Below are 11,145 nucleotides of genomic sequence, written 5' to 3' on the forward strand. Positions count from 1 at the left end.
AATGGTTCCAGATTTCATTCTTGTTGCCTGTCTGTGCCAAGTAACCTAGGACCAATTCTCTCCTTTTAGTGCCTCTGGTAGGATTTTGGGCAAAAGTACTACCTTGTGAGGAAAAGAGGAAAATGTGAGAAAACCATGAGGGGAGTGTTAGACTAGAGGGCGTAGGTTTAAAGTGAGAGGGGAATGATTTAAAAGGGCAAACATATTCACACAGAGGGTGGGAGGTATATGTAACGAACTGCCAAAGCAAGCTGTAGAGGCAGGTACAATTACAATGTTTGAAAGACATTTAGACAGGCACATGGACAGAATAAATTCAGAGAGATATGGGCTAAATGCAGGCAAATAATACTAGCCTGATAGACATTTTGGTCAGCATGAACGAGTTGGGCCAAAGGGCCTGTTTCCATGCTGTATAACTCTCCAATGACTCTAAATGTACGGAGTGTTGAGACTGTTAGGCAGGAAAATTATGCTGAAGCTTTAAAAAGCTTTAATTAGGCCACAACTGGAGAATTGTACCCAGTCCCAGTCACCACAATTTAGGAAGGCCACAAAGGTCCTTGGAAAGGTGCATAAAATATTTGCCAGAATAGCTTCAGGGATGAGGATTTTGGAGGGTGAAAATATCCAAGTTTTCTGACAAAATTAAGTTAGCTAACTCAATAGGTCATGAAGAATGAAGTAGAGAATTGCAAGGACACATTGATGAATTAAGTTAGCAGTTAAAACTGCAGCAGTTGGAATTTAATGATTTAATGTGGTCATTCCTTTGAACTCAAGAAAGTTAGAACAGAGTATGCTCTAAATGACAAGGAGCAGCGAACAGAGAAGAGAACTGGAGTTCAAAATCACTAAAAGTTAATCCAAGAATGCTGATAGATGTTAGCATCCATTTCAAAGCAGATGGCAAACAAAGGGTCGAAAATATGTTTCAGTTATATTAAGAACTGGATAGAGTAGAATCAGATTAGGGCTCTGTATCTCAGAGTGGATACATCGGCTTTGGAGGAGCAACAATACAGAAAGATACCCAAGCTTAAAGGGTTAATTTCTACAAATGTTGCACAGATCAGGCTTGTATTCCCTCGAGTGTATATGACTAAGGAGTGTTCTAACGGAATTCAACTGTAATGTTTAAGATGATTAAAAGAATTGATTGGAGAAATGGGAAGAAACTATTTCCTTTAATTCTGATTCCCATACAAAAGGAACACACTCAACAATTCAGGAACAGCTTCTTCCCTTCCACCATCAAATTTCTGAATGGACCATGAACCCATGAACACAATTTCATTATTCCTTTTTTTTACACTATTTATTTATTTTCTAATTTATCATAATTTTACATCTTTGCACTGTACTGCTGCCACAAAACAACAAATTTCATGACATATAAGTCAGTGATAATAAACCTGATTCTAATTCCGAATTCTGAAAAGGATGAGAGATTAAATTTAGAGCTTGGTTATTCGAGGTAATCATAGAATATAGAAAAGTACAGTGTAGGAACAGGCCTTTCATCTAGGAAAGTGTAGGAAGGCCTTAACAGGCCTTTAGTTAACAAACTAATCCCATCTGCCTGCACCTGGTCCATATTCCTTTATTTCCTGTCTGTTTACGTGCCTGTCCAAAATTTTGCCATCATCTCTGCTTCTACCACCTCTCCTGGCAGGGTGTTCCAGGCACATACTGCTCTGCACAAAACACTTGCCTTGCACATCTCATTTAAAAGTCCCCCCTGTCAACTTAAACCAATGTTTGACCTCTAATGTTTGACTTTTGCGCCCTGGGTAAAAGATTCTGATTGTCTATCCTATCTATGCCTCTCATAATTTTATATACTTCCATCAGGCTGCCCCCTCAGAGAAAAAAATCAAGTTTGTCCAACCTCTCTTTATAGCTAATAAACTCCAATCCTGACAACATCCTGGTAAACATCTTCTGCACCCTCTCCAAAGCCTCCACATCCTTCCTACATAAGTGTACATAATACTCCAAATGTGGCCTAACCCAAAGTTTTATACAGTTGCAACATGACTTGCCAACTTTTATAATCAGTGCCCCAACCGATGAAGGCAAGCAAGCTGTATGCCTTCTTTATCCCCCTATCCACTTGTGTTGCCACTTTCAGGGAGCTATGGACTTACACCCAAGGCCCCTCTGTATATCAGAATTGGAATCAGAATCAGATTATCACTGACATATGACGTGAAATTTGTTGTTTTGCGGCAGCAGTACAGTGCAAAGACATAAAAATCTATAAATTACAAAAATAAATAAATAGTGCAAAAGAAAGGAATAATGAGGTAGTGTTCATGGGTTCATGATTCGTTCAGAAATCTGATGGCAGAAGGAAAAAGGCTGTTCCTAAATCATTGAGTGTGGGTCTTCAGGCTCCTGTACCTCCTCCCCAGTGGTAGTAATGAGAAAAGGACATGTCCTGGATGGTGAAGGTCCTTAGTGACGGATGCCGCCTTCTTGAGGCACTGCCTCTTGAAGATATCCTTGATGGTGGGGAGAATTGTGTCTGTGATGGAGACGGCTGAGTCTACAACCCTCTGCAGCCTATAGAAATTTGTAAGAGCCTTTTGTGACTTACCAAATCTCCTCAAACTCCTAATGAAATAGAGCTGCTGGTGTCCCTTCTTTGTGATTGCATCAATGTGTTGGGCACAGGATAGGTCCTCTGAGATGTTGATGCCCAGGAACTTGAAGGTGCTCCCCCTTTCCACCGCTGACCCCTCAATGAGGACTGGTGTGTGTTCTCCTGACTTCCCCTTCCTGAAGTCCACAACCAGTTCCTTGGTCTTGCTGACGTTGAGTGTGAGGTTGTTGTTGCGACACCACTCAACTAGCCAATCTATCTCACTCCTGTAACACCAACTCTTCACCATCTAGGATTCTTTCTCAAAGCTTTCAATGCTCCTAAAGGTTCTACCATTTACTAGACACTTTTCTCTCAGATTTGACCTACCAAAATGCAACACCTCACACTTGTCCAGATTAAACTCCATCTGCCAATTCTCTGCTCAAATTTTCAACTGATCTACATCCTATTGTATCATTTACCAATCTTCCAGAGGTTCAAGTACTGATCCTTGTGTAATACCACTGGTCACAGACCTCCAGTCAGAGAAACACCCTTCTACCACTACCCTCTATCTTCTATGACCTAGTCAATTCCATATCCAACTTACCACCTGACCATATTGTTGTCCCGAAATCAATTTCCCCATCCGTCCGCTGTAAATAACACAGTGCCACGAGGTCGATTCAAACAAATACCTTTATTAGCAGTGCACCGCTAGGAGAATTCTCTTCAGCACTCGCTATGAGTTGCTTCCCGAGTTCTCCCTGAACAAAGGTCAGACAGACATTTATATAGGAATTGTCACGCACATCCCATGCAAACGGCGCCGCGAGTTTCGGTCAAGCTATAGAGATCCCGAGACAGCTATCACCCCTTTTGTCTTAGTATAATTGAGTTATAATCAAGGCTTTCAAAGGCAGGTATCACCCTTCACTGTTCAGACCAAGTCTTCACCTCGATGTTAATTACACTCAGTATCGCCACCGTCTGACATATCGGAATGGTTCGTTACCCGAAACAAAGGCAGTTAACATACTTAACATTCCAACCTAACTAGTGGGTCAGCAGCTTGCTAGTCCTTGCTAAAGAAATATAAATGTATATATATATTTTGTTTGCCAGTTATAGGTATGGTTGCAATTCTTAACCCTTCACTTCCTCAATATGACTTCATCTTCTGGACCAGTTTACCATAGGGAATCTTGTCAAATGCTTTATTAGAATCCATGTGGACAACATACACTGCCCTACCCTTGCAATCATCTTCATCACCTCCTCAAAAATCTCAGATAAATTTGTGAGAGAGCATCTTCTCTCCCCACACAAAGCCATGCTGGTTCCAAAAAAAGTCCATGCTTTTCCAAATGCAATTAAATCCTGTCCCTAAGAATCTTCTCCAATAATTTCCATACCACTTATGTAAGGCTCACCGCCATATAATTTCCTGGTTCATCCTGTTGCCCTTCTTAAACAAAGAAACAACCTTGCCCAAACCCGATGAAGGGTCTTGACCTGAAATGTCGGTGGTTTATTTCCCTCCATAGATGCTGCCTGACCTGCTGAGCTCCTCCAGCACTTTGTGTGTGTTGCTCCAGATTCCAGCATCCACAGAATGTCTTGTGCCCCCAATCTACCTCCCCTAGTTCCTGCCTAATCCTTCCCCCAATTTAGCACTTTCACCCAAGGACCAGCCTTATTCTTAGCTGTAGTTACCTTAAAACTTACACTGTTCCCAACAAGCTTACCCACTGAAACTTTAATCACTTGACCAAGCTCATTCCCTCGTTCCCCATCCCTAGTTGCACTATCTGTTGTTTCAAGAAACCCTCCTGGATGCATCTAACAAATTCTGCCCCATCTTAAGCCCCCAGCACCAGGGGAGTCCCACTCAGTATTAGAAATGTTAAAGTCACCCACAATAAACATGTTGTTTTTACATCTTTTCATGACCTGTCTGCATCTCTGGTCCTCTTGCTCCTACCGGCTATTGGGAGGCCTATAATATAACCCCATTATCATGATTGAACCTTTCTGATTCCCAAATTCTCCCATAAGGCCTCGCTGGATGAGACCTTCAAGATGTCCCCTCTAAGTGCAACTTGATATTCTCCCTAATCAGTAACGTTGCTTCCCCACCTCTGACATCCCTCTCCATTATGTCTGAAAAAGCTGTAGACAGGAACATTGAGCTTCCAGTCCTGCCTTTTTCTCAAGTTTCTATAATGGAAACAATTTTGTAGTTCCAGGCTCTAAGCTCATCTGGTTTACCCGTTTGTACTCATTGCATTAAAATAAATATAGTTCAGACCATCATTCCTGTGTTCATTATCCTGGCCCTCTGTTTTTGCTATTGGAGTTACTTGACTTGACCTCTACCTTCTCCTCAAGCACCCACCTGCTATCCTACTGTTCTGGTTGCCACACCCTGCCACACAGATTTTAAACCTCCCAAGTTGCACATGTAAACCTCTCTGTAAGGATCTTTGTGTCCCGTCAGTGTGGGTCAGCTTGAACTTCTTAAACAGGTCCTATCTGCCCTGGAATAGATCTCAATGATCCAAGTATCTGAAGCCCTCCCTCCTACACCACCTCTTTAGCCATGCATTCAACTGTGCTATTGTCCTATTTCTGGCCTCCCTAGCATGTGGCACAGGAATAATCCCGATATTGCAGCTGTAGAGGTCCAGCTTTTTAACATTCAACCAAACTCCCTAAATGCCCTTTGCAGAGCCTCTCTTCCTGCCTATGTCATAGGTACCAATATGGACCACAAGTTCTAGCTGCTCACTCTCCCCTTTCAGTATGTCCTGTGTCCTCTTAGAGGCATACATGACCCTGGCACCAAGGAGGAAATTACACCATCCCAAGTCTTGCTAATGGCCATAGAAGCACCCTTCTGTGCCCCTATTAGTACTGCTTGTCCATTCTTGGACTCTCATTCTCGTGACTGCTTTGAGTCAGTGGACTGGTCCATGTTCATAGACTCAGCTGCCAGCCTAGATGAGTATAACACCACCATCACAGATTTTATCAGCAAGCGTGTTGAGGACTGTGTAACCAAAGAGATAAGATATCTTTATTAGTCACATGTACATTGAAACACACAGTGAAATGCATCTTTGCGTATTATGTTCTGGGGGCAGCCCGCAAGTGTCGCCACGCTTCTGGCTCCAACGTAGCATGCCCACAACTTCCTAACCCGTACATCTTTGGAATGTGGGAGGAAACCAGAGCACCCAGAGGAAACCCATGCAGACACGGGGAGAACGTACAAACTCCTCACAGACAGTGGCCGGAATTGAACCTGGGTCACTAGTGCTGTAATAGCGTTACACGGACAATTTGAGTGTTCCCAAACTGGAAACCATCGATGAACTAGGATATCCACTCCCTACTGAAGTCCAGAACTGCAGCATTCAGATCAAATTAAGATACAACCTCTGTAAAGCTATCAAAGATGCCAAGAGACAATACCAGTCCAAGGTCGAGTCCCAGACTAGCTGTCAGTTGTGGCAGAGTTTACACGCTATAACAGGCTACAAAACAGAGTCGGGCAGCATCGCTAACAACAGCGCATCCCTTCCCGATGAGCTTAATGCATTCTATGCACATTTTGAACAGAAGGGGATTGAAATGTCATCACCCACCCCAACATCCTCCAATGAACCTGAACCCATGGTCACCATTGCTTATGTAAGATTAGTCTTCCGGAGAGTTAACCCGCGGAAAGCATCTGGCCCAGATGGTGTCGCTGGCAATGTCCTTAGATCCTGTGCAGATCAGCTGGTGGGGGTAATTTGCAGACATTTGTAATCTCTCCCTGCTTCAATCTGACATTCTCACCTGTTTTAAGAAGATCACTATCATCCTGGTTCCTAAGAAAAACAAGGTAACATGCCTTAATGACTACTGCCCGGTGGCTCTGACATCCACCATCATGAAGTGCTTTGAGATGCTGGTCAATGGTACGCATTAACTCCAGCCTCCCAGAAAACCTCGACCCACTGCAATTTCGCCTACTGTCGAAACAGGTCTATAACAGACGCCATCTCCCTGGCCCTACACATCTCTGGAGCATCTAGACAGTAAAGGCAACTACATTAGACTACTGTTTATTGACTACAGCACTGCCTTCAATACTATAATTCCAAGCAAGCTCATCACCAAACTCCGAGACCTGGGACTCAACACCTCCCTCTGCAACTGGATCCATGACACACTGACCAACAGACCGCAATCAGTGAGGATAGGCAGCAACACCTCCGCCATGATTATTCTCAACATTGGTGCCCCACAAGGCTGCGTCCTCAGCCCTCTACTCTCCTCCCTATACACTCATGACTGTGTGGCCAGATTCTGCTCTAACGCCATCTACAAGTTTGCCAATGATACCACCGTAGTGGGCCATATCTCAAATAACAATGAGTCAGAGTACAGGAGGGAGATAGGGAGCTTAGTGACATGGTGTCATGACAACAACCTTTCCCTCAATGTCAGCAAAACAAAACAGCTGGTCATTGACTTCAGGAAAGGGGGCGGTGCACATACTTATGTTTACGCCAACGGTGCTGAGGTCGGGAGGTTTGAGAGCTTCAAGCTCCCAGTAGCCTGTCATCACCAATAGCCTGTCCTGGTCAAATCACGTCGATGCCATGGCCAAGAAAGCTCAGCTGCACCCTACTTCCTCAGGAGGCTAAAGAAATTGGGCATGTCCCCCTTGACACTCACCAACTTTTATCGATGCAGCATAGAAAGCATCCTATCTGGATGCATCACGGCTTGGTATGGCAACTGCTCTGCCCGGGACCACAAGAAACTGTGAAGAGTTGTGGATACAGCTCAGTATATCATGGAAACCTGCCTCCCCTCCATGGACTCTGCCTATACTTCTCATTGCCTCGGTAAAGCAGCCAGCGTAGTCAAAGACACGATCCAACTGGGACATTTTCTCTTCTCCCCTCTCCCATCAGGCAGAAGATACAAAAGCCTGAAAGCATGTACCACCAGACAAATCTTTCACTGTACCTCAGTACATGTGACAATAATAAGCCAATTGTAATTCCTGCTGTACAACATAGCCAGTCATGGTACCGCTGATCTGGCTGCTGCTTTCCATTGGAGAGGCCAACCACTCCAATAGTATCCAAAGCAGTATACCAGTCAGAGAGGGGAACAGCCACAGGGAACTTCTGCACCAGCTGCCTTCCCCTCCTGGCAGTCACCCATCTATCTGACTGAATGTGTGATGTGACAACATCCCTGAAACTCTTATCTATAACACTTTCTGACTCCTGCATGCTCCTCAGTGAGTCCAACTGCCACTCCAACCGATCCATGCAGTCTGAGAGGAACTGCAGCTGGATACACTTCATGTGTAGCTGGACACACCTTGCTGTAGCTGTGACACTTTACTCTGTATTCTGTTATTGTTTTTACCCTGTACTACCTCAATGCACTGTGTAATGAATTGAACTGTACGAACGGTATGCAAGACAAGTTTTTCACTGTACCTCGGTACAAGTGACAATAGTAAACCAATTCCAATACTTCCTGCAAATGCTGTTGTCAAGGACACTTAACTTCTTCCTGATTTCCCACATTTTAAGTTACTACTGGCTCAAAGAAAAAGGAAAGACCTTAACTTATCGTAACTTGTCACCACTCAGCCTCTGTTATCAAAGCTTCAAAACAGCCCTTTGATCTTATGACAGATAATAGTGGAAATTTGGGGTTCCTCATATTGAGGATATGCCAATTAAAAGTTTAAAGTCTGAGATGGATTTTTTTAAAATCAAGCAGGAGTATACAGTCTGTGGGATCCTGATGCAGTCAGTGCAGAATCAGCACTGCACAAAGAAATCCTGCTCCATCATTGTTACAGCAATAAGGCAGACTCCAAGTTCTCAGACCCTTCATGCTCCGACTTGGAAATGACAGGTGGATAGTGGAATAACTTCCAGAAATGTACATTAAGATGAAACTCACCTTTAACAAAGAACATAATGGAAAACAAGCAAGAATGGGATCTCTTTATTCAGTTTTAATGATTATAAAGCACTTGCTTCCATTTGGTGCCATTAGTACATCACTGAATTGTCAGCTTGTGCTGTGTTATCAAGCTTCTGCAGAGAAACGCGAACTCAGCCAGAGATGAGAGCACTACCACTGATCCAAGGGTGAAAGCAAAGGACAAATACTGAATAATTTACTCATTTAGGAACATAAGTAGGCATTTTCTCAATCTAATCGCCTTTATCATTTTTCTGCCATGAAAATATTATCTTTTTAATCCCAAAACCCACTTTTTCTCCAGCACATCTTTTAAATACCCAACTAACTTGATATCTACTGTATCTTCTGCAACAATGCAGTCAACATAGTCCTTTCGAGAAACAGTTTTACCTTGATTCACTTCCGACCTTCAGACTTTGAATTTTAAGAAATATTCGGTATAGAAACAAGACTTTTTTTAAAATCTACTTTAATTGTCGCACCATTAAGGAACAACACAAATATATCCAGTCACAGTCTCTTTTCATCCATGTGTCATCCCAGTGAATCATCAGCACGCTTTCATCAAGGTCTCTTTCCTAAGGTGCTGACAAAAATTGAACATGATAAGTTTGGTGTTCCTTTAAATCTCTGCCAACCAACAAAATAACTATAAATGCGGAAGTTACAATTCTAATGCAATACCTCTTTCCCTCAAAGAGTACGTCAAAGAAACTGATTTTTAATAAAGTTAGAATAAAAGAAAACTGAATGTTGATTGCAATGGCTGTTATTGTGGTGATTGTAATTACATTAGACCAGGTTGCTACTCAATGAAGGAGCAAAGCACCGCTAGTGAAGTACATGTGAGCAAAAAATATTGTTTTACATAAAAACAACAATATCTGGGATCTAGCCATATAAAATGATAATACATCTTTCAAAAAATGAATAGGATCTAGTAACAAGAATTGGGCTTTTATGATTACGTGACAATAGGTAAAATCCATTTCATGACCTTTATACTCTCTATACTTTAACAGCCAGTGAATAATGAGACACTAAGCCGACTTGTTTAGACAAATAATTAAGAGATTAGCAATTACAAAAGTGAGAATGGATGACATTTACTCTACTGCTGAAATGTAGATTGTATGTACAAACTGTAAATCTATACACGGGGGTGAAAATGTCCCTAATTGGTCTATATTTACCAGGTTTCTATAGAAACAAGTATATAGTTAGGCAAAGTAGGTTATGTTTTATAAAGCAGCCTGGACAACATTCCTTTCATATTGATTCTTCACAAATCCTTTCTATCCCTCTTGCAAAGTTATTTGCTCACATTGAGATCAAAACGTTACCTTCTTATGGGAAAGTATTTAGAGATCTGTGGTTCAGAAGTTGCAAATATGCTCAAGCAAACAAGAGTAACATTTGGGAAATGATAAAGCATTGATGAAGATAGTTTTCTTTTAATTTCCAACATTCATGCTGACTGATCAAAATTCACCCTGTGATCTTTTTTTGTGAAACAAATTGTCGTTAATTAAGTTCTTCATAACAGCTCTATGAAGACTTCCATCTTCCACTCACTTAAGTACTGTAAGCAAAAAAAATCACACACAATAGAGATTTTATGTCACTCTTCTAAATTAATGACTGCAAATGCAAAATAACAAAACACTTTGGCTGAGTGACTAGACTGCCAGGATGAAAGGGTTGTAAGTGGCCAGTGAATACTGTTTAATTAGACTTTGCTGTGTTAGCATTTGAATGGTTGCTTAACTTTAAAAGCTGCCATTGTTTTGCCTTTCTGGTAATGATTGCAACCCTTGCCTTGTTTTAGATTTATGTGGATGAAATTAGATGGAATTAGAAAAGCAATGCACTGGCTGGTAACTTTCGCAATAAAGATGCTGTGCGACAGTAGTCCTTTAAAGCAATATTGTGACTCCTTTTTGAGAGCCATCAAATGATGTGTTTTAAATAATCACATTGTCAATGTCACATAAAGTGAAGACATGACAAGTCTTTTGTTTCTGGTAAGTGAATAACTGAAGAACGTATCCTCACTTTTATTTACATGTATTCTATTTATTTATGCATGGATTTATTCCAATTCAATAAGTGTGTTGAGCACCAAACTCCCGTTGAGAGGGCAAGCTTCATCTTAATGGAGCAGGAGTTAGCAAACGATAACTGGTCACAACATGCCTGACAGGGAATAGAAAATATGACTAAGTAAATGTACATATTTGTTTAACCCTTTACCCTCACGGGAGCATTACTTTTAACATAAATAAATGTTTTTTTAGAGGAATGGGAGGAAGCAGTGGATAAAGTTCAAGTTCTAAACACAAACTTATTGAACTTCAAAGTCAAAACAATGGTTTACTTGTAACCTGGAAATAGAAAAGAACATAATGAAATGAAATAATTTTATAGTGCAGCAACAGCCTATTTAGCATGGTAAATCTATACTGTTTTTCTCCCTATAAACATCCCAGCCTAATCTCAGATGCTTGCTTAGTCTCCATATGCTTTGCTAACACAACAAT

The sequence above is a fragment of the Pristis pectinata genome, chromosome 5, assembly GCF_009764475.1.
Source record: "Pristis pectinata isolate sPriPec2 chromosome 5, sPriPec2.1.pri, whole genome shotgun sequence".
Taxonomy (NCBI): Eukaryota; Metazoa; Chordata; class Chondrichthyes; order Rhinopristiformes; family Pristidae; genus Pristis; species Pristis pectinata.